The 22,849-nt window shown below is 35.8% G+C and overlaps 1 pseudogene; it reads left to right on the top strand.

Moving 5' to 3' along the window:
• The first annotated feature begins 18,879 nt into the window (after positions 1–18,879).
• Positions 18,880–19,312, top strand: LOC102728800 (small ribosomal subunit protein uS10 pseudogene; annotated as a pseudogene).
• Positions 19,313–22,849: the final 3,537 nt, after the last annotated feature.

The following is a 22,849-nucleotide window of genomic DNA, read 5'->3' as shown; positions in this document are numbered from 1 at the left end:
TAATTTTTATTAAAATGTCCCTTAAAAATAATCATGTCTATCAGTAAATAAACTCATTTTTTGTACATTGGAAATCCCAATACATTGACATCAACGTCATTTGTTTAGTCGAAAGAAGATGAAACAATGCAAGCATAGTAATGATGCATAAACCAATGGGCTGAAATATTATCTTATTGACTTTGCCTTAAAATGAAACTTCTTGGGTGGCTCAGTTGGTTAGGCGACTGCCTTCAGCTCAGGTCATGATCCTGGAGTCCCGGGATCGAGTCCCGCATCGGGCTCCCTGCTCGGCAGGGAGTCTGCTTCTCCCTCTGACCCTCCTCCCTCTCATGCTCTCTGTCTCTCATTCTCTCTCTCGCAAATAAATAAAATCTTAAAAAAAAAAAAAAATGAAACTTCTTGACTGACATACTTGAACTTTGATTAGTCACTAGCAATTGCTTGATCACTAGGGTGATATTCCTTACTTTCAAGTCACCAGGTGTCTCCAGACAGACAAATTTCTTTTAAATTGGATTCACGATCTTAAATTTTCTTCCCTGTAAGAACTGAATTAATGAACCACAAATATTTCTTGAGTATGTATTATGTCCACATCACAGAAATGGTCATTGTATGGGACCTCTCCAATACTTTATAATATAGATAAGGAGATAAGTCATACACAAGAATGACAGGTATAGATATACAGAGTCAGTATGCATGGAATGGCTCCAGCAGGAAGGGCTTTAGCAGAATCAAAAGTGAGAGGGATACCCATGTATAGAGGTAGGAAGAAATATCTGGGAGGAAATGGACTTACAGCTATATAAGGGAGGAGTCATGAAGAGTTTAATGAAAGGAATAACATGTGCTTCCTTGAATGTGAAGGTGATGCTAAACAAGGGGAGATTGATGACCATCCTCTCCAACCCAAACTAGCTTTTAAATTGCTAATGGTTATATGTAGCTCCAGAATGCACTTTAATTTTAATCAATATTAATTTTATTTTAATTCAATTTCTCCTATAGAGACTTTCCATTCTGATCTCACCTTCTTAGATTGCCTATATGGCTTCTTTCTTTGCCAATATCCATGTTTCTATAATTCCTAGGACTAAAACTAATGATTCTCAAGAGTTCTTATAATTCTTTAGGATACTATAATCATGTTCTTCCTACAGAGTTCCCTGTTTTGGTCTCCATCTTTATCTTTTACAGCTTATTTCACTATTAGAACCATATCCAGCAAACCCCATTGTGTCTCTGTTAAACATAAACAAGAAATAGCAGAAGACTGGAGATATCACCAAAATATAATTTGCAGATTTTTTTTGCAAATAGATGTTATAGATGAGGATTCAATTTTTGATGTAAAAATCCTAAGCCCCCAGGACATCACTGTGGGAACCAGAAATGATCCTGCATCAAAATTTTCACAATTGGTGAGTATGGCACACTTTTTGCTGGCCAGAACTCTGAAATGAGGGGTACCTGTCCTTATTCCTGTTTTCCTCTTAGTCTTCCTACCTACCTACACTTTCCCTTTACCCTTTAAAAACCAAGCCCTTTTTGGCTAGTATCTAAAATCTATAAAGAACTTACCAAACTCAACACCCAAAGAACCAAAAATCCAATCAAGAAATGGGCAGAAGACATGAACAGACATTTCTGCAAAGAAGACATCCAAATGGCCAACAGACACATGAAAAAGTGCTCAACATCACTCGGCATCAGGGAAATCCAAATCAAAACCTCAGTGAGATATCACCACACACCAGTCAGAATGGCTAAAATTAACAAGTCAGGAAATGACAGATGTTGACAAGGATGCAGAGAAAAGGAAATCCTCCTACACTGTTGGATGGAATGCAAGCTGGTGCAGCCACACTGGAAAACAATATGGAGGTTCCTCAAAAAGTTGAAAATAGAGCTACCCTATGACCCAGCAATTGCACTACTGGGTGTTTACCCCAAAGATACAAGTGTAGTGATCCAAAGGGGCACATGCACCCAATATTTACAGCAGCAATGTCTACAATAGCCAAACTATGGAAAGAGCCTAGATGTCCATCAACAGATGAATGGATAAAGAAGATGTGGTGTGTGACACACACACACACACACACACACTGGAATATTATGCAGCCATCAAAAAATTTGTGCTCATGCTGCTGATCTAGCAACCATACTTTGAGAACCACTCATATGGACCATTGAAGAATAAGGAAGTAGGATGAGCAATATCACAGATGATGGAATCAACATAAGGAGTCTGGCCTGTCTGGAATATAAATATAGCTATTAAGCTACTCTGACTTGTCCCCTCGGAAGACAATCTACCTCACTGCAATCTGGGGCATTCGCCTAGACCTGATCCACCTGCCATCAAGCAAAACCTTGGCATCTGGCAGAATGAGAGAGAGCTGCCAATCACCCACCCATCCAAGTTAGAAGCCTTAAGTAAATATCCAACAGGAGTCACTCCCTTACCTCCAATATTACTATAGTTCATCTCTGTAGAGTTGTTTATTAAGGCCAATTGAGTCTTTAGGCCTCACTGAAAAAAAAATTATCTAAAGTACTCAAGTGTCTTGGTGCTTTATAAAACTTTTCAAGAACTTGTACACTGTAATGCAGCTATATAAAGCTAAAAGAAAGCTATCACTTTCACAACTATTTACAATCTTGTTTCCAAAAATTTGTAGAAATCAAAATTTCTAATTGCTCCCCTGCTAATGTCAGTCTTTAATCTACTCCGTCACTTCCTGGTTCTCTGGTGATCTTAACTTCAAATGATGTAAGACATTTATCTCACAATCTCTCACCAGTAGCAGATCTCTGCCTATCTAAGCCTCATCTTGTATTATTGATTTAAACAAAATGAGAAGTCTGAGGCTTAATCAATATTTCCCATATTGATTAATGGACCTTGACCCACATGCTACAGCAAAGCACATTCAATGAGGTAGTACAACATGTTATCTTCTTTGTCTTACCAAATTGAATCAATAAAGTGAACAGAGTGGCTAATGGGCAACCCTCACAATAGAGACTACATTGCCTGGTTCAGAGGGAAAAAAAGACCTTACATCATCAAAAAAGAGACTCTACTCTTATGCATCTTCTTCTATCTATCTATCATCTACCTATTACCCACTCTATGAACAATGATCTTAATTCTCTGAGCTCGGTTTTAAATTTAGCAATGGTATCAGTAGGACCAAACTAAAAAAAAAGTTGTCATGTGTCAAAAAAGCAAGTGGGATACCAAGGACAATAAAATAAAAGAAGAATAAAAACAAGAAGGTAGATGACAAAAATGACCTTACTAGAGAGAGCAAAGAGGAATTGTCATAATATATTTAAAGGTAACAACAACAGGGCACCTGGGTGGCTCAGTCGTTAAGCGTCTGCCTTTGGCTCAGGTCATGATCTCAGGGTCCTGGGATGGAGCCCCGCATCGGGCTCCCTGCTCCGCAGGAAGCCTGTTTCTCCCTCTCCCACTCCCCCTGCTTGTATTCCCTCTCTCGCTGTGTCTCACTCTGTCAAATAAATAAATAAAATCTTTAAAAATAAATAAATAAATAAATAAAGGTAACAACAACAATAATAAAGCCATTAGAAACTCATTTACACTTTTCCTCTCACAGAGACATTAACAGTTCTTTGTATACATGGGAAAGAGGTTCAGAATTCCCTTTTCCTACAGATGGGAGGGCTTACTGCCCAGGAACTATTTGCATTTTAGAGATAGCCCCTAAATGCATATAGCTGTTCACAGAATGCCATAGTGAAACAGAAGGAAGACTACAGTCTTCCATGGATGTCCTGATTACTTTTATTTATTTAGGAATATGTCTGCTTTTTAAAAGAATGTAATCACATATGATATGGAACACATCTAAAATAGAATAATTCAGCATTTAAAAAAAGAAGAAGCATTCTAATCAGTGGTATATACCTCTAATTAGAGGTATATATTTCCCCTAAAGACAGAAAAGGATTTAAATTTTTCAGGTTCACAAAAGTGACTCTTCAGATTAGCTACATATCAGTATACATAAGCATATGATTATTTGTCCCAAGGTATTTTCTCTTAATTTATTCTATTTATATGACCTACAATAAAGTTGAGTGCAAGCAGATAAGCAAATATATGATTTGCATTTGTGTACAATAAAATGTCAACAATTTAGAATCAACTAAATTAGACTCCCATAAATTAACCAGGTTGGGACTGAAGTTTGTACCATCTCTACAAAATAATTTACTAAGCAAATCAATAGCGCAAACATGATTGTAAGACACACTTTAAGCATATTATTATATTAATTCTTTGTGTGCCAATGATACTCCCAATGGCAAATCGGCCTTATTTATTTTTACAATTAAGCATAGAACAACCTTCACCACAACTTGTTAGTTCTTATGCCTGTGCATTTTTAAATTCCTCCATCTTTCAAGTGATTTCAGCATCACAGCTGAACCCTCCACATTGTTCCTGTGCCTCGTTCCCTCAGTGTATGTTTGCCCCCGACCACAACCACAACATAAGAGCACCAGCTCCTGCTCCCATGGGAATCAGGTGGAAAACTGTGAATCCAAAAATAGAGGAAAAGAAGAAACTGGGAAAAGTAAGGAGTCAGACCCCAAAGCAGCCGGCCTTTCAGAAATACCCAGCCTACAACAGACCCATGCAAAAATACTCAACATCACTCAGCATCAGGGAAATACAAATCACAACCACGATGAGATACCACCACATGCTGGTCAGAATGGCTAAAATTAACAAGGAAGGAAACGACAGATGTTGGCGAGGATGTGGAGAAAAGGGAACCATCTTACACTGTTGGGAATGCAAACTGGTGTAGCCACTCTAGAAAACAGTACAGAGGTTCCTCAAAAAGTTGAAAATAGAGCTACCCTACGACCCAGCAATTGCACTACTGGGTATTTACCCCAAAGATGCAAATGTAGTGATTCGAAGGGGTACGTGCACCCCAATGTTTATAGCAGCAATGCCCACAATAGCCAAACTATGGAAAGAGCCTAGATGTCCATCGACGGATGAATGGATAAAGAAGATGTGGGGTGTACACACACACACACACACACACACACACACACACAGGAATATTATGCAGCCATCAAAAAAATGAACTCTTGCCATTTGCAATGACGTGGATAGAACTAGAGGGTATTATGCTAAGCGAAATAAGTCAATCAGAGAAAGACAAGTATCATATGATCTCACTGATATGAGGAATTTGAGAAACAAGACAAAGGAGCATAGGGGAAGGGAGGGAAAAATTAAACAAAACAAAACAAGAAAGGGAGACAAACCATAAGAGACTCTTAATCTCAGGAAACAAACTGAGGGTTGCTGGAGGGGAGAGGGGTGGGGAGAAAAAAATAAAATAAAATAAAATCACACTTGTAATTCTCTTAAAAGAAATAAAGTAGCAAAATGGAATACAATCATTAATAGAACTAAAAGATTATAGCTACTTTGGAGCATATTAAAGTCAGAAGCAAAAACACCTGTATCAAAAAATATATAGAGAAATCAAGCAAATATCTAAAAAATTATTGAACTCAATATAATATTATTCAAAGGTTTAAACTTCACTAAGTATCTTGAGAGCGCCGAATCCTAACCACTAGACCACCAGGGAAGCTTCACTAAGTATCTTGAAAATTATGTTTTATCTGACCCACTATAAGACCTAATTAGTACTGATATCACACATTTTGTCACAATTATAATTCTTCTGTGTTCAATATAATTTTTCAATTTTATAATCTTAGTATATATTAGTAATTGCAGTTTATCTAATTCATAAATCAGTATTAGAGTTTTGAAAGTTTAGTGTAACTGATGGTTTTATGAGAAAACTAAATATTATTTTTAAAATAAAAATTTTTATTTAAAATATTTTTATTTTAAAATATTTTTAAAATTATTTTTAAATGTATGTTTTTAATTCCCACACTGATTAAATCATTTCAAAGGAATATAAACATTAATTTATTGACTTTTGACAAGAACAACAACAACAAAATATTGAGCATATCTGATTTATCCAAAGATTCAAGTTAATTAAATAAACTTAGATGTTGGGGTGCCTGGGTGGCTCAGCCGTTAAGCGTCTGCCTTCGGCTCAGGTCATGATTGCAGGGTGCTGGGATCGAGCCCCGCATCAGGCTCCCTGGTCAGCGGGAGGCCTGCTTCTCCCTCTCCCACTCCCCCTGCTTGTGTTCCTTCTCTCGCTGTGTATCTCTCTGTCAAATAAATAAAAATCTTTAAATAAATAAATAAATAAATAAATAAATAAATAAATAAATCAACTTAGATGTTTATATTAAAAAAGAAAAGAAAAAGGAATGGCCAGCCTACATTGACTGCTACCCGTCCCAAAGGCTCTCTTACTGAGCTCTGTGTTCATTTCCTAGAACTGCCATAACATATTACCACAAACCAGATGTCTCTAAACACCAGAAACTTATTGTCTCACAATTCTGGTACCAGAAGCCCAAAATCAAGGCTCTCCAGGGCCACACTCTAAAGGAGAAAGCTCTTCCCTTGCCTCTAGCAGCTGTTTGTAGCTCCTGATGGTCTCTGGCTTGTGGCAGCATCACACCAGCTTCTGTCTCAGTCTTCCCACGGACTTCTCCATGCATGAGCAGAGTGCTTTTTAGTTGACAAAGCAGTTCCACATAGGGCGATCATCCCATTCTATGGTCATACTCCGTAACTGAGGTGCTAATATTTTTATTTTGCAGCAGAAATAACTGAATTCAGAGGGGCCTAAAATGATTATGCTAGGTAGAAGGAGATCAGAGTCTTAATTAAACTCCAGGTCTTCTAAGTCCAAGTCTATAACATTCCCACCATACCAAGCTATCCCTCTCTTCTCTCGCATACATACAAGCTAAAATATTTTCAACGTATTTTTCCATTGTAAGTGAATTACCACTAATTACAGATGTATGGAATATCAAGGATCTTCTTTTATATTAAAAAAATCAATATATTCCTGAAGTGGCTTTCAGACAAGTTCTCACCTAACCCGGACAGTGGTTCTCAACCCTAGCTGCCCGTCAGAATCTCTTGGATGTGGGGCCGAGGCATATGTATGTTTAACAAACTACCCAGTAATTCCACCCAGGTGCAGCCAGAATTGAGAACCCTGGACTGTGGGATTTTAGACCTTAGTTTACTCTTTGATATATTACACACACACACACACACACACACACGCACACGATGACTTTTCATTGTTACGGTTTTCTAAAAGCAAAAGTAACAATCCCAAACACATCTTTTATATAAGAAGATAATATTTTTAACCAAACTATTGTGACAATAGGGACACTGATACAATGCTGAATGTTGGATCTAGTGCTGGTCAGCTGGAGCCCTGGACACCCCTTAGGACATTCTCTCTTCTATCTTCTATACAATGTCTAGGCTTTAGGGTCCAATTCTGTGATGGAGATGTCCAGGGCTTTGCTAGGGAAAGGACAGACAGATGTTTTCATCCCTGATCCTGGCTATTTAATCACTTCTGTGAGTAGGTTATTTTACTAGTTTCTGTGCGTCTCAGGGCTTTTATGCACTATGTCTGTAATTACAAACAAAATCAATCCAGTTGCCCAAACAAGCAAATTTTTGTAGTACGAGTTCTGAAGAAACATTTATCCTGTGCTCCTAATAAAACAACAGTTCAACTCCAGTGAGCAAAGCAAAGACACCAGTACAGTACACAGAGTGTCAGTTTTACAGGGTGGATTGTCAGTGGCCATCAAAGTTACTGTATCCCAGGGCGCCTGGGTGGCTCAGTCGTTAAGCGTCTGCCTTCGGCTCAGGTCATGATCCTGGGGTCCTGGGATCGAGTCCCACATCGGGCTCCCTGCTCGGCGGGAGGCCTGCTTCTCCCTCTCCCACTGCCCCTGCTTGTGTTCCTGCTCTCGCTGTCTCTCTCTGTCAAATAAATAAAATCTTTAAAAAAAAAAAAAAGTTACTGTATCCCATACCTAACAAAACATTATAGAGCAGCTCAGCTATAAAGAATTCCACATATTATTCAGTCATAAAAAAAAAAAAAATCCTGCCATTTGCAACAATATGGATGGCCCTTGAGGGCATTATGCTAAGTGAAATAAGTCAGACTGGGAAAAACAAGTACCGTACGATCTCACTTATATGTGGAACCTAAAAAAGACAAAACTCATAGAAAAAGAGATTAGACTTGTGGTTACCAGAGGTTGGGAATGGGGGAAGGGGAATTCGTTGGAGGAAGGTGGTCAAAAGCTATAAACTTCCAGTTATAAGATAAATAAGTACTAGGGATGTAATGTACAACATGATGACTATAGGATATATAGGAACATTGTTAAGAGAGTAAATCCAGAATTCTCATCATAAGGAAAAAAAACTTCCTTTTTCACTTTATCTTTTTATTCTATTTGAGATGATGGTGCTAACTAAACCAGGTGTGGCAATTATTTCACAATATACGTAAGTCAAACCATTATGCTGTACACCTTAAACTCATACAGTGATGTATGTCAGTCATATCTCAGTAAAACTGGAATAAAATTTAATTTTTTAAATAACATAAAAAAATAAAGAATTCCATGAGAAGACAAAAAAAAAAAAAAGTAGCCTAAGGGCCAAGTTGTCTGCTCCTGAATATGAATGGATAGGAGATCAGGTGGAGCAGAGTTTCTTGACCTGGAGTTCATACCTTCCCACCCCCACCCTCACAAATTATGTACAAAAAAGTGAATGCAAAATTCAGTTAAGTTTGTGCATATCTGAGTTTTTCAGGGAACAATGCCTATGTAGATTTACCAGATACTCAGAGGGGTTTGTGACTCAAAAAAAGGCTTGGAATCACTGTTACTAAAGAACACACAGTCTGTGTATTTTCCTATAAATTTTTCTTTCAAATGAGATTTGAGAGTCTTTTGTTCACTCGCATGGCCCTCATCCCCAGCATGGGCATAGGCTTTCAGTAAATCTGTATGAGGTAAATAAAAGTTGACCAGGAGAGAGTGTCTATAATGACTGAAAGGACCTGGAAGTGATACCTTCTCTGTGGCTTTAACAGTCCCCTGGCTTGAGGACAGTTGAAGACCCTACCAAAGAGATCCTGAATAGAAGGTGGGTGAGAAAGTACCCAAAGGCAAGACCCAAACTCTCCCCAGAAGTTATGTGTAAATCTCTCCAGTACTTAGACAAATGAATGTTCGAGGGCTCAGAGTTCCTCACCATAGATCAAGATTGCCATAATTTTAGTGGCATTTATATTGCTTGCCTACAGAAGTATGCCAGACTATCAAATTATGTATGTGTATTCGATGGCAGTGGTTGGCAATATTGATATACATTTTCCTCTTAAATGGACTGATCACTCATTTAGCTGTCATCTCGCATCTGCCACTGAAAACAGAGAAGACAAATTGAGTCCATTTTCAAATTCAGCAGAGTTGTTTATTTACTTAAGCACAACATATTCATCTCTGCTAGTTTTCATATGGCAGCAAGAGAGTCAAGCCATCCAGCTGTAAAACTAATTAATAGAAACAACCTTTGAATCACTAAACTGGCAGTCTGGTATTGCTGATTAGATCATCACGGGAATAGTGAGTTGTAAAATTATTATTAAAATAAATCCAGATTTTCATTTTATTATAGGAAAGGAATTTCTAACCAAAAATTCTTTTTTTAATTCAGGTAAAACTGGTATATAAGGTTTTGTTTTTTTTTAATATTTTATTATTTATTTGACAGAGAGAGACACAGTAAGAGAGGGAACACAAGCAGGGGGAGTGGGAGAGGGAGAAACGGGCTTCCCGCAGAGCAGGGAGCCTGATGCGGGGCTCGAACCCAGGACCCTGAGATCATGACCTGAGCCGAAGGCAGACGCTTAACGACTGAGCCACCCAGGCGCCCCGGTATATAAGGTTTTATTAGTTTCAGGTGTAGAACATAATAATTTGATATTGGCATGCACTACAAAGTGATCACCATTAAGTCTAGTTACCACCCATCACCATACCATTGACGCGTTTCCCCCTTTTCACCCACTCCTCAACCTCCTTCGCCTCTGATAACCACCAATCTGTCCTCTGCATCTATGGGTTTTATTTTTTTTTTGTTTGATCATTTGTTTTGTTTTTTAGTTTCACATACAAGTGAAATCATACCGTATTGGTCTTTGTCTGACTTTTTCACTTATTATAATCCCTCCAGGTCTATACATGCTGTCACAAATCGCAAAATTTTCTTCTTTTTTGTGGCTGTGTAGTATCCCATTATATGTATATATACCACATCTTCTTTATCCATTCACCCACTGATGGATACTTAGGTTGTTTACATATCTTAACCAAGAATTCTTTGTTGTTATTTGGCATGGGGGCAGCTGCAGTATTTTTCAATTTTTAGTTATTCTCATGTCATATAAACATGGCTGAGAAAAGATGTCATTTTTGGAGTTCTTCCCAGAAAAAAATAAACTCTGAATAAAAAGAAAAACGACTACCTCTAAATAACCTATACCTGTTCAAGAATACGCAGTTCTGATTTCTAAAAAAAAAATGAATCTAAAGACCATCCTTGAGACATGAATTCTCACCTTCTGTCATGAGTCTTTTTTTCCTCCACCTATCCTCCTTCCAAATGAAAATGCTGGCCATTTAAGGTTTTTTTCTTCACATCACAAAGAAACGTCTATAGGAGCATTATATTGATTTCTCCTTAAAGATTAGAGTCCTCTGCTACTCAAAAACTACTAAACATGTTTACCTCAGAAACATGGGGAATGTGGTCTATTTTGTCTCCGTTTAAAAGCACTAAAGAGACAGACAAAACATGAACTCTCTGAAGATCACTTCAAACATGTATTGCTCATCACGTGTATATTTCAAAATGCTTTTTAAAATCTTTTTAATGCCTCCTATTCTTTCCTTTCACAAGAAATTATTTTGTAAAAAGTTGTTATAAAGTGAGTTCCTCACCGAAAAAAAATGCCTGAGGAATCGTATTTTATATATGCTATGAAATAACCAGCCAAGTCTGTTATTCCACAGTTAGTTTCTGCAACACCTCCAGTCATCGAAGGGCAGAACTATTGGTAACTCAGTGCATATTATTTTTGGTACATTAGTAAACATTGTAGACCATGTTCAGCCCAAGAATTATTCCTGGAGAGTTAATTGTTAATTGTATAATTTTCTTGCCCTAGAGAAACAGAATTTACAGAAAGCTCTGCAATAATCATGTTTAATGTTGATGGCTTTTTGAAATAAAAAAGAACTTCTCTTATTTTTTCTTCCTAAAACCATACCAATACATAGCCATTGTATTTACTTAGAAAAAAAAGAAAAAAATTGAAACATCCTTAGTCCCACGACTTAGCAATAACCACTGTTAAATAACTTGCTATATATGTTCCTAGACTGTTTTCTATGCTTATGTTAATATGATAGATGATATATAAAAATTGAATATTTAAAAGGTACGGTTATATAACAATTTTCCAGATTAGCCATGACTTAAATGACATCATTTCATTTTTTTTTTTACAAATTCACTGGTATATTTATTTTTTTAAATACAGTCTCTCTGTAAATGTGGAGGATTTCAGTATCGATGTACATCAGGCTTTCCTAAGCATTACAAGCAGGTTTCAATGAAACTTTTAAAAGTAAGAAGGAGTATGCACCTAAATTGTTATAATTAATACAAGACCCCTATCCTCAAAGGAAAATATAATTAAATGGGAATAAGGTCAGGTATCCAAATTCATAAATCAGAAATTGATGCAGTTCCCCAAATGTTACAAATGCAACAATTTCTAAGATTCATTTAAAAGCATAATGATAATCTCTCTCTCTCTCTCTCTTCTCTCTCTGTCTTACTCTTGTTCTCACTCTCTATAACTATTTCTCTATTTATCCATTTATCTATCAATACACTTAACCCTAAGTCATTAAATACAAGGGTTATCATTCCTACTAATATTCCTATCACTTTAACACAGTGAAGAACATTATGGACCTTGATATCAGAAAGCCCAGGTTTGGACACCAAATGTTTATTTTGGGGAAAGTTACATTAGTGCTTTAATCCTAAGTGTTCGCATCTGTTAAGCAAGTGCCATAAAAATACTTATCTTTATGAAGTCACTGCAAGAATTAAATAATCTTTTAAATGCTAACCATAATGTGTGGTAGGAGTAAACATTCAATGCACCTAACTTGTTATAATTAAAATAAGGCCCATATCCTCAAAGAAAAGTATAAATGGGAGGAAAAGCCATGTATTCAAATAGTGCAAATGTAGTAATGTAAAATAATTTTTAAAAATGAGGGTAGTCAAACTTTGGGCTCAGATTTTGAAGTTCATGTTATTAAATGAGCTTACTTTATAATCATTCTCTGTTTATGGAAGAACCCTTTAAGTATTAAGCAATATAATAGCCAAAAAGAAAATTAATACAAAATAACTACATAAAATGCCTTAGCTATTTTAGCTTTCTTTTTTCAACTGATGTTCCAATACTGAGAAAAAATAAAATACAGAGAATGAAATTATACCATATAGTATACTTATGTGACAAAGGTAATACATAAATATCAAAACACTATCAAGAAATTATGGACAAAGCTAAGTGTTATAATCAAATAAAACCAACAGAACTTACTTGATGTTTACAACATGGATCCCATTTAGGCTTATATCAGAATTAAGTGCCTTGAAAACAATATATACCCTATAAACATTTATTTATTTGACTCTAAAATATCTATAATGGAAGTATATAAAATAGAAAATGTTAATCCCCTATCTGCAGTTTAAGTTACCATCAGGGAGTGTAACTAGAAAGAATCAAACTGAAACATCATGGAAGTTCCTCAAAACAATTAAAAATAGAACTTTCATACAATCCAGCAATTCCACCTCTGTGTATTATTTGAAGAAAGTAAAAGTACTGCACTGGGTGTTATACACAAACAATGCATCATGGAACACTACATCAAAAACTAATGATGTAATGTATGGTGATTAACATAACATAATAAAATTTTTAAAATGCAAAAAAAAAGAACTTTTGAGGACAATAAACACAGGTACTCTTACAAACATTAAAAAAAATAAAGTCTATAGTTTCTCTAAAAAAGAAAAAGTAAAAGCACTAATTTGAAAAGATACATGCACCCCCATATTCCCTGTAGCATTATTTACAATAGCCAAGATATGGAAGCAAACTAAGTATCTATTGATGACTGAATAAAGAAATGGTGATATACACACACACACACACACACACACACACAAAGGAATATCAGCCATTTAAAAAAAAAGAAGAAATCTTGCCATTTGTGACAACATGGATGGACCTTGAGGGCCTTATGCTAAGTGAACTAAGTCAGAAAGGAAATGATAAATACCATGTGATCTCACTTATATGCAGAATCTAAAGAAACAAAACAAAGCAAAACAAAACATGAGCTCATGGAGACAGAACACAGATCAGTGGTGGGGATGGGGAGTGGGTAAAATAGGTGAAAGGGGTCAAAAGCTACAAATTTTCAGTTAATAAAATGAATAAATCATGGGGATATAATGTAAACCATGGTGACTATAGTTAACAATACTGTATTGCATATTTCAAAGTACCTAGGAGACGGGATCTTGAATGTTCACATCACAAGAAAAAAATTAAAATTATGTATGATGATGGATGTTAACTGGACTTACTGTGGTGATCATTTCACAATATATACAAATACTGAGTCATTATGTTGTACATCTGAAACTGAAACATTTGATGTCAATTATACCTCAATTTAAAAAAAATAATAAAGAATCAAACTGGAAGGATGAGATGCCATATATACCAATGATACTATCCAAGAGACTCTCAATCTCAGATTAAGAGTTTCAAGCGCAAAAAAAAAATGTTTCAAGTGCATCCAAAAGTGTAATTAAGTAGGTGTAAATTCATGGAAATGTGACCAAATTGCGATTCTACCTATTTAACCTTAATAATTATGTGTTACCCTGTCTGAAGAAAGAGTGTATCATAAAAGGACTGAATTGCATAGTATAAAAGGAGAAATTAGAGCAACAAAACTCTAGCACCATTCAGAGAACACCTTGATTACCAAAGAAGAATGTTCTGTCTCTGGTAGCTATAGATCTATTATAAAGAAACATGGGTCAGATTAATGTAGCTTCATGTCACTCATCATCAGCCTCATTTACCCAAATCTATTTATCATGGTGCCATTATGAATAAAATGAGGTTTCCCAAGTACAGTTACGGCTCCCTCCTGCTAAGAGCTCCAATGCCTTGGGGACCCTCAGGCTCTGCCTTCTACCCACCATTTTAAACATACCGTTTGCATCAGATGTCTCTGCTTTTAATTTTATTTCTTCCAACTAGGCTTCTGCCACTCTTCTCAGACACTCCATATCCTTACTCTAGTTATCCCTCCATTTCAACTGTATCCTGAATGCCATCTTTCTGATTTCTTTTGTCTAAAAAAAAAAAAAAAGACCCATGTTTGAATTATCCAAACTTGTATAATTTCATTACCTAATGATGCCCTCTGTGTAATATCCCAACCATTTTTCAGAACTTGAGAGATAGTATTGCACTGCTACTTTGAGAACATGTGGAATAATTATCTACAATGATGACAGTTTTGTCTATCTCCATATTGTTCTTATATGGGCAGTTCTAGACTGGATAAAATTCATGGAAGTATGATTTCAGGAATCCAGGAGTCTCTTAGCATCTATACAGGATCTTGTCATAACAGAAAAGCAAGTAGTATTCAAAGACTGTTAAAGTTGTGTCAAAAGGATAGAAGAGTCGAATTGAAGAGCCTAGCACTAGTGAAAGAGGAGGTCATTTGAGCATCCATGATAATAATAACTGCAATATGAAAACACACCAGAACTATTATTATGAATACAAAATATTTTAAAACTCCATTGCTGTCCTTTGGAATGTGCTAAGAAACCTGTCATTCTGTAAACTAGTAAAGAATCTAACCTTTTCTATATAAACTATACTTAGGATAATCAAGTTGATTAAAGGAAGTTACTCTTTTAGAATTATTCCAGCTAATAAATTAAGAAGGAATGACAAACTTCTGTTTCCAAACATGATAAAGTAAAAAGGATGTGATTTTCCCTTCCAACATAAAGAACCAGGCTAAATATATAAAACAGTATTTTTCAGATATTAGACAATAGATAGTAAAGAGCAGTTATCTTTTTTTTTTGCTAATTTTATCTATTTTATTTTCCTGTTCCTTTGCACTTTACCCTTCTTTTATTTCCATCTAGTCTTGTTGCAAATGGTTTCCTGTGTCTTTTAGACCATGTTTTTATTTATTTTTTTTATTAACATATAATGTATTATTTGTTTCAGAGGTACAGGTCTGTGATTCATCAGTCTTACACAATTCACAGCGCTCACCATAGCACATACCCTCCCCAATGTCCATCACCCAGCCACCCCATCCCTCCCACCCCCCTCCACTACAGCAACCCTCAGTTTGTTTCCTGAGATTAAGAGTCTCTTATGGTTTGTCTCCCTCTCTGGTTTCGTCTTGTTTCATTTTTCCCGCCCTTCCCCTATGCTCCTCTGTCTTGTTTCTCAAATTCTTCATATCAGTGAGATCATATGATAATTGTCTTTCTCTAATTGACTTATTTTGCTTAGCATAATACCTTCTAGTTCCATCCATGTCATTGCAACTCCATTTCATTTTTGATGGCTGCATAATATTCCATTGTATGTGAGATATATATATATATCGCATCTTCTTTATTCATCTGTTGATGGACATCTAAGCTCTTTCCATAATTTGGTTATTGTGGACATTGCTGCTATAAACAATGGGGTGCACATGCCCCTTTGGATCACTACATTTGTATCTTTGGGGTAGTTATCTTTAAAAGTAAAGAAACAAATGAGGTTAGCCCTACCATTGCCCTCAGTTTACTGCCTGATTGTCCATGCCTTGCAGGGAGGGAGAACCTAGATAAAGCCTGCAGCCTTGATGAGTTGAGAAGATAGGAATCAGAGTCCCAGGAGGCCAAGGCAGTCAGAGCTTGACAGGCACAGTAATGGAGGAGGAAGCTGCATGCAGAGAGAAACTTAGAAATCTGCAGAGTAATCTCATCCCCTTGAATCTTTATACAAGTGTTGGCATATATATATATATGAATCATATATATATATATGTATATATGAATAAAAGATGAGGGTAATAAAAGAACCAATGGAAAGTAATAAGCCAAAATTCACTAGGGCTAGAAATTGTTTATGTCCCCACCAGCCACAGTGGAAACACCTCATAAGACATTGGCATCAGATAGGATTCTCTGGAGGGTATCACTTTAGCAGTGAGGCTAAAATAACCTTAGACTAAAGGCTGCTCTGGACACATTCTAACCAAGTTAAGTCACAACAGGGACAAACTGATTCCAAATAACTTAACTGCATATTAGGAAAAAAAGTCCAACACTACCTAAAGGAATAAAATAATATCTAGCACTCCAGAATGTAAAATTCACAATGTTTAGCATTCAATCAAAAATTATGAGGCAAGCAAAGAAGCAGAAAAATATGAGCAATAACCAGAAAAAAATATCAATGAACTAAAATAGTCATAAATGACAGAAATGATGGAATTAACTGATAAAGGTCTTAAAACACTTCTATAAATACACTCTAAATGTTCAAGAAGGTAGAGGGAAACATACATATTATGAAGAGATAAATGTAAGATATAAAATACAGCCAAATGGAACTTTTAGATATTAAAAAATCTCTATAATAAAAACTACACTAGAAGGGACTGATAATGTATCAGATATTGCAGAAGAAAAGACTAGTAAACTTGAAAAGATAGAAATAGGAATTACCCAAAATAAATCACAGAGTAAAAATAGACTGAAAATAAAATAACACAGCCAAAATGACCTGTGGGGAAATATCAGGCATTCTAAAATATGTTTAATTGGAGTTCTAAAAGGAATAGGGAGTCATTAAAAAATGTATTTTAAAAAACAATGGGTGGAAAATTTCCAAAATTTATTAAAACTATATATCATAGGGAAATAATGATCCATGGGTCTCTCATATTCCTGCACATCTTACATCCAGAGGCACTATTTTTGTCCTGAACTATATTTTGAAAGATGTTTGTATAGCAAACAACCTTAGAAGGTGATGGGTATTAAGGAGGGCATGTATTGCATGGAGTACTGGGTGTTCTACGCAAACAATGAGTCATGAAACACTACATCAAAATCTAATGATGTATTGTATGGTGACTAACATAACATAATAAAAAATGAAAAAAATAAGGTGTAGTGTCTCCCTCGAGAAAAAAGGTAGCTTTGTTTACTGTCTTGGAAGATATAGTATCACTCTCTAGAACAAAGGAAAGGTATGCTTACTGAACATTATAAAAGATTCGGATTCCCTAAGTTTAGGATCCTTGTCTGTAACACTGCTCACTTGAATATTCAGATGTCATCTGGACTTCTTCACATCACTTTGTAACTGAGGAAAATGTACATAGGCTAGCTACTTGTACTGTGAATAATAAAGTACTCCTTGAAACTTAGTAGTTTGCAAGTTGAGTAAAATCTCTGACCATTCACAATTTTTGACGTATACACACAGATCTAAGCAGTTCAACATATCCTAGGAAAAAGAATCATAAATAAAACCACACCAAGGAAGATCACACTCAAATTGCTGAAAATTAGTAATGAAGAGAAAATATTAAATACAGCCATATAAAAATGTACATTATATCCAGCGGAATATAGTTAAGATTGACTGAAAATGTCCCATAAGAAACTCTACAAGCCATGGGTGCCTGGGTAGCTCAGTCAGTTGAGCATCCAACCCTTGATTTTGGCTGGGATCATGATTTCAGGGACGTGGGTTCAGGCCCCATATTGGCGCCACGTTCAGTGTGGAGTCTGCTTCAGATTCTCTCTCTCCCTCTCTCTAAAATAACTCCAATTAAATCCCTCTGCCCCTCCCCCCACTCTTTCCTTCTCTCTCTCAAATAAATAAATCTTTAAAAAAAAGGAAACTTTACCAGCTAGAAAATAATAAAATAATATTTTTAAGTGCTGAAAGCAAAAAACAAAACAAAACAAAAAACAAAACAGGAAAAATATCTTTTAAAAATAAACACTTCCAATAAACAAAAGTTGAAGGGCTTCATTGCCAGTAGACATGCACTACAAATAATGTCAACAAAATTCCTGAGGCTAAAGGAGAAGAATGCTATTTGGAAATTTAAGCCTACAAAAAGAAATAAAGAGAATCTGAAATGGTAAGTATATGGGCAAATATTTTCAAAATATATTTCTCATTTTTAGTCACCTTAAAAGATAACTGACTCTTAAAAGTACAAATAATAACAAAAGTAAAAATAATAACAATGTATTATGGAGTTTATAGCATATTTACAAGTTAAATGTAAGACAATAATAGCACAAAAGAGAGGAGGGAGTAAATAGAAATATACTGCTGTGAGTCTCTTTACATTGAGGGGCATAACAACATTTGAAGGTTGATTGTGCTAAGATAAAGATATACATTGTATGCCCTAGATCAACCCCCACAAGAAAAATAAACTAAGATGCATAACTATAAGACAACGGTAAAGAAAAATAGAATAGTCTAGAGCTAAGGTACTCAATGGTAAAATGCGCTCTTTGAGGAAGATGCAGTCACTGCTACAGCAGAGCCTTGGATGCCCTGCTCCTGTTTCTGACTCATTACTGTTCGTTCTCACTGAGGAACAAGTCAGTCAGGAAGCCGTGTTGCAGCCATGGCTTTTAAAGACACCGTGAAGACACCCATGGAACCAGAGGTGGTGATTCACTGAATTATTCTCACCAGCCACAACATAAAATCTTTGGAAAAGGTATGTGCTGACCTGATCAGAGGCACAAAGGAAAAGAATCTCAAAGTGAAAGGAGCAGTTTGGATGCCTACCAAGACTCTGAGAATCACTACAAGAAAAACTCCCTGTGCTCAAGGTTCTAAGACTTGGGATTGTTCTCAGATGAGGGTCCACAAGCAACTCACTGATTTGTACAGTCCTTCTAAGATTGTTAAGCAGATTACTTCCATCAATATTGAGCCAGGAGTCAAGGTCACCATTGCAGATGCTTAAATCAACCTTTTTAATAAATTATCAGTTGTTAAATTTTTTAAAAATGGTAAAAAGCTTTTCCTCTAAGATCAGGAACAAGACAAAAATGCCCACTCTCCCCCACTTTTATTCAACATAGTATTGGAAGTCCTAGCCAGAGCAGTTAAGCAAGAAATAAAAGGCATCCAGATTGAAAAGGAAGAAGTATAACTGTCACTATTTGAAGATGACATGATATTATACATAGAAAACCCTAAAAACAGCCAAAAAACTTAGAACTAATAAATTTAGTAAAGTTTAGGGTATAAAATCAATATAGAAAAGTCTGTTGCACTTTTCTGTACACTAATAACAAATTGACCTATATGAAAAAAATGGAACTCCAACATTGCTGGTGAAGATGCAAAATGGTACTTCCACTTGGAGAAGGTTTTGCAGGTTCTTATACAGTTACACATACACTAACCATAAAACTCAGGAATCCCATTAATGTATATTTACCCAAGAGAAATAAAAACATGTTAACGTTAAATACTTTCTTTTTTTTTTTTAAGAACTAATAACCTGTCACTCCCTTTCAGTATATAATAGGAAGGGTTTTTAGATATACATACTGCAATACTTTAAAAATGAAATTAACTTATGTCTGGAATTTGCTTCAGAATAACCCAGTATGGGTGAAACAAACTCACCTGTGGGTTTAATATTGTTTTAATTGGATGAGATGTATATGGGGGGTTCATTATACTATTCTTTCTATTTTATATATAGTTTTTGAAAGAAAAAATTAAAAGTCCAGGGGAAAAAAATCCTAAATTACTTCCTCTTTAAGTTACAAACTAAAATAATGCCAATTGAAATGTCCTTGGTCCTTGAGTAGCAAGGATTATAAATGTTGAAGGAGTATTACTATCAGTTTGTAGCAGTTGAATTCCCCTCCTCAACTTCTTGAAATGGAGGAATAGGCTCAGTAGATGTCACTCAGGCTTAAAGATTTGAGAAGTTATATTCATTCACCTCTACTTTTTATCTTTATTACAAAATTTTGACAACCACAGTTAATGGAGAAAATATTTCTGATGTTAGGGCAAGGATAATTGTTTTGCAGCATAACAACACATTCTTTATGGACTATCTAATTGGCATTAACCATTTCACCAGAAAGTAGAAGTCCAGTTTAGTACACTTATATCCAGTTTAGTACAGTCAATTGTTAGAGACATCAGCTCAAAAGGACCCAGAATTCATGATTACAACTGTACCAAAATAGATAGCTACAAACATAGGAGTTCATCCAGAACAGCTTTTCATCCAACAATCAGTTTCAAATCAGCTAGATCAAGAACACACAACCATTCAGTTGGTGTGCTATTCTGTATGCTAAGTATCAAGAACCCTAGAAGTCACTTCCAGCAGAATCTCAACTGAAGTTGATAAAACTCATCTGGAGATAGCAGCAGACATTTGCTCATTGTCTGAAAGATAAGGATGTTATATTTTTGGACCTTAAATGTCTGCTGAAGAGTCTAGAACTAACTACTCTAAAGGTAATACTAATAATAAATAATAATCCTTATTACCAATTAATATTTCTTAACTAGTGCTCCCAGGATACTTCATTTTAATCATTTTGTAGTTAAGCTATATGTTCAAATTCCATGAAGATTTAGACATAATAATCACTGTTTCTTTTTTATTATTTCCTTTGGCCATAGCAGTAACTTTTTTTTTTTTTTACTGTACTTATTTAACCTTTATTTTTTAGGTTTTTATCTAAATTCCAGTTAGTTAACATACAGTGCAATATTAGTTTTAGGTGTACCATTTAGTGATTCAACACTTACATACAATACTCAGTGCTCATCACACAAGTGCACCCCTTAATCCCCATCCCTATTTAACCCATCCCCCCTCCCCATGCACTCTGGTAACCATCAGTTTGTTCTCTATAATGAAGAGACTATCTTTTGGTTTGCCTCTCTCTCTCTTTTTTCCCCTTTGCTCATTTGTTTCTTAAATTTCACATATGAGTGAAACCACATGGTGTTCGTCTTTCTCTAACCCAACTTAATTTCACTTAGCATAATACACCCTAGCTCCAACCACATTATTGCAAATGGCAGGGTTTCATTCTTTTTGATGCCTGAGTAATATTCATTCAATATTCATTCTTTCCATAATTTGGCTATTGTTGATAATGCTGTTATAAACATCAGGGCGCATGTATCCCTTTGAATTAGTATTTTTTCATTCTTTGGGTGAATACCTAGTGGTGCAATTGCTAGATTGTAGGGTAGTTCTATTTTTAACTTTTTGAGGAATCTCCATACTGTTTTCCAGAGTGGCTGCACCAGTTTGCATTCCCACCAACAGTTAATTTTAGTCATTCTGACTGCTGTGAGATGATATCTCTTTGTGGTTTTGATTTGCATTTCCTTGATGATGAGTGATGTTGAGCATCATTTCATGTGTCTCTTGGCCATCTGTATGTCTTCTTTGGAAAATATCTATTTACATATTCTGCCAGTTTTTAACTGGATTGCTTTTTGGGTGTTGAATTTGATAAGTTCTTCATTTATTTTGGATACTAACCCTTTATCAGATACGTCATTTGCAAATATCTTCTCTCATTTTATAGGTTGCCTTTTGGTTCTGTTGTTTCTTTTGCTGTGCAGAAGCTTTTATCTTGACAAAGTCCCAATATTTTATTTTTGCTTTTGTTTCCCTTGCCTCAGGTGGCGTATCTAGTAAGAAGTTGCTATAGCTGATGTCAAAGAGGTTACTGCCTGTGTTCTCATCCAGGATTTTGATATTTCCTGTCTCACATTTAGGTCTTTACTCCATTTTGAATTTATTTTTGTGTATGGTGTAAGAAAGTGGGCCAGTTTCATTCTTCTGCATGTTGCTGTCCAGTTTTCCCAACACCATTTGTTGAAGAGACTGTCTTTTTTTCATTAGATATTCTTTCCTGCTTTGTCGAAGATTTGTTTACCAGACAGTTGTGGGTCCACTTCTGGGCTTTCTATTCTGTTCCATTGATCTATGTGTCTGTTTCTGTGCTAGTACCATACTGTCTTGATCACTACAGCTTTGTAATATAACTTAAAGTGGGGAATTGTGATGCCTCCAACTTTGCTTTTCTTTTTCATGATTGCTTCAGCTAGGGGGACCTGGATGGCTCAGTCGGTTAAGCATCTGTCTTCGGCTCAGGTCGTGATCACAGGGTCCTGGGATTGAGCCCTGAGTCCGACTCCCTGCTCACTGGGGAGTCTGCATCTCCCTCTCCTTCTGCCTCTCCCTCTGCTTGCTCTCTCTCTCTCTCAAATAAATAAAATTTTTAAAAAGATTTTAAAGATCGGAGTCTTTTGCTGTTCTATACAAATTTTAGGATTGTTTGTTCTAGCTCTGTGAAACATGCTGTTGGTATTTTGACAGGGATTGCATTAAATGTATAGATTGCTTTGGGAGAATAGACTCTTTAACAGTATTTCTTCTTCCCATGAATAGATACTTTTCCAGAGAAGACATAGAAATGGCCAAGAGACACATGAAAAGATGCTCAACATCACTCATCATTAGGGAAATACAAATCACAATCAAATTGAGATACCACCTCTCCACCTCTCACCTGTCAGAATGGCTA

Source organism: Leptonychotes weddellii, chromosome 9, assembly GCF_054177405.1.
Source record: "Leptonychotes weddellii isolate Sample4059 chromosome 9, ASM5417740v2, whole genome shotgun sequence".
In the NCBI taxonomy this organism is placed as follows: domain Eukaryota; kingdom Metazoa; phylum Chordata; class Mammalia; order Carnivora; family Phocidae; genus Leptonychotes; species Leptonychotes weddellii.
Note: the sequence above shows the minus strand (reverse complement) of the source record. Positions and strands in the feature narration are given on the sequence as shown.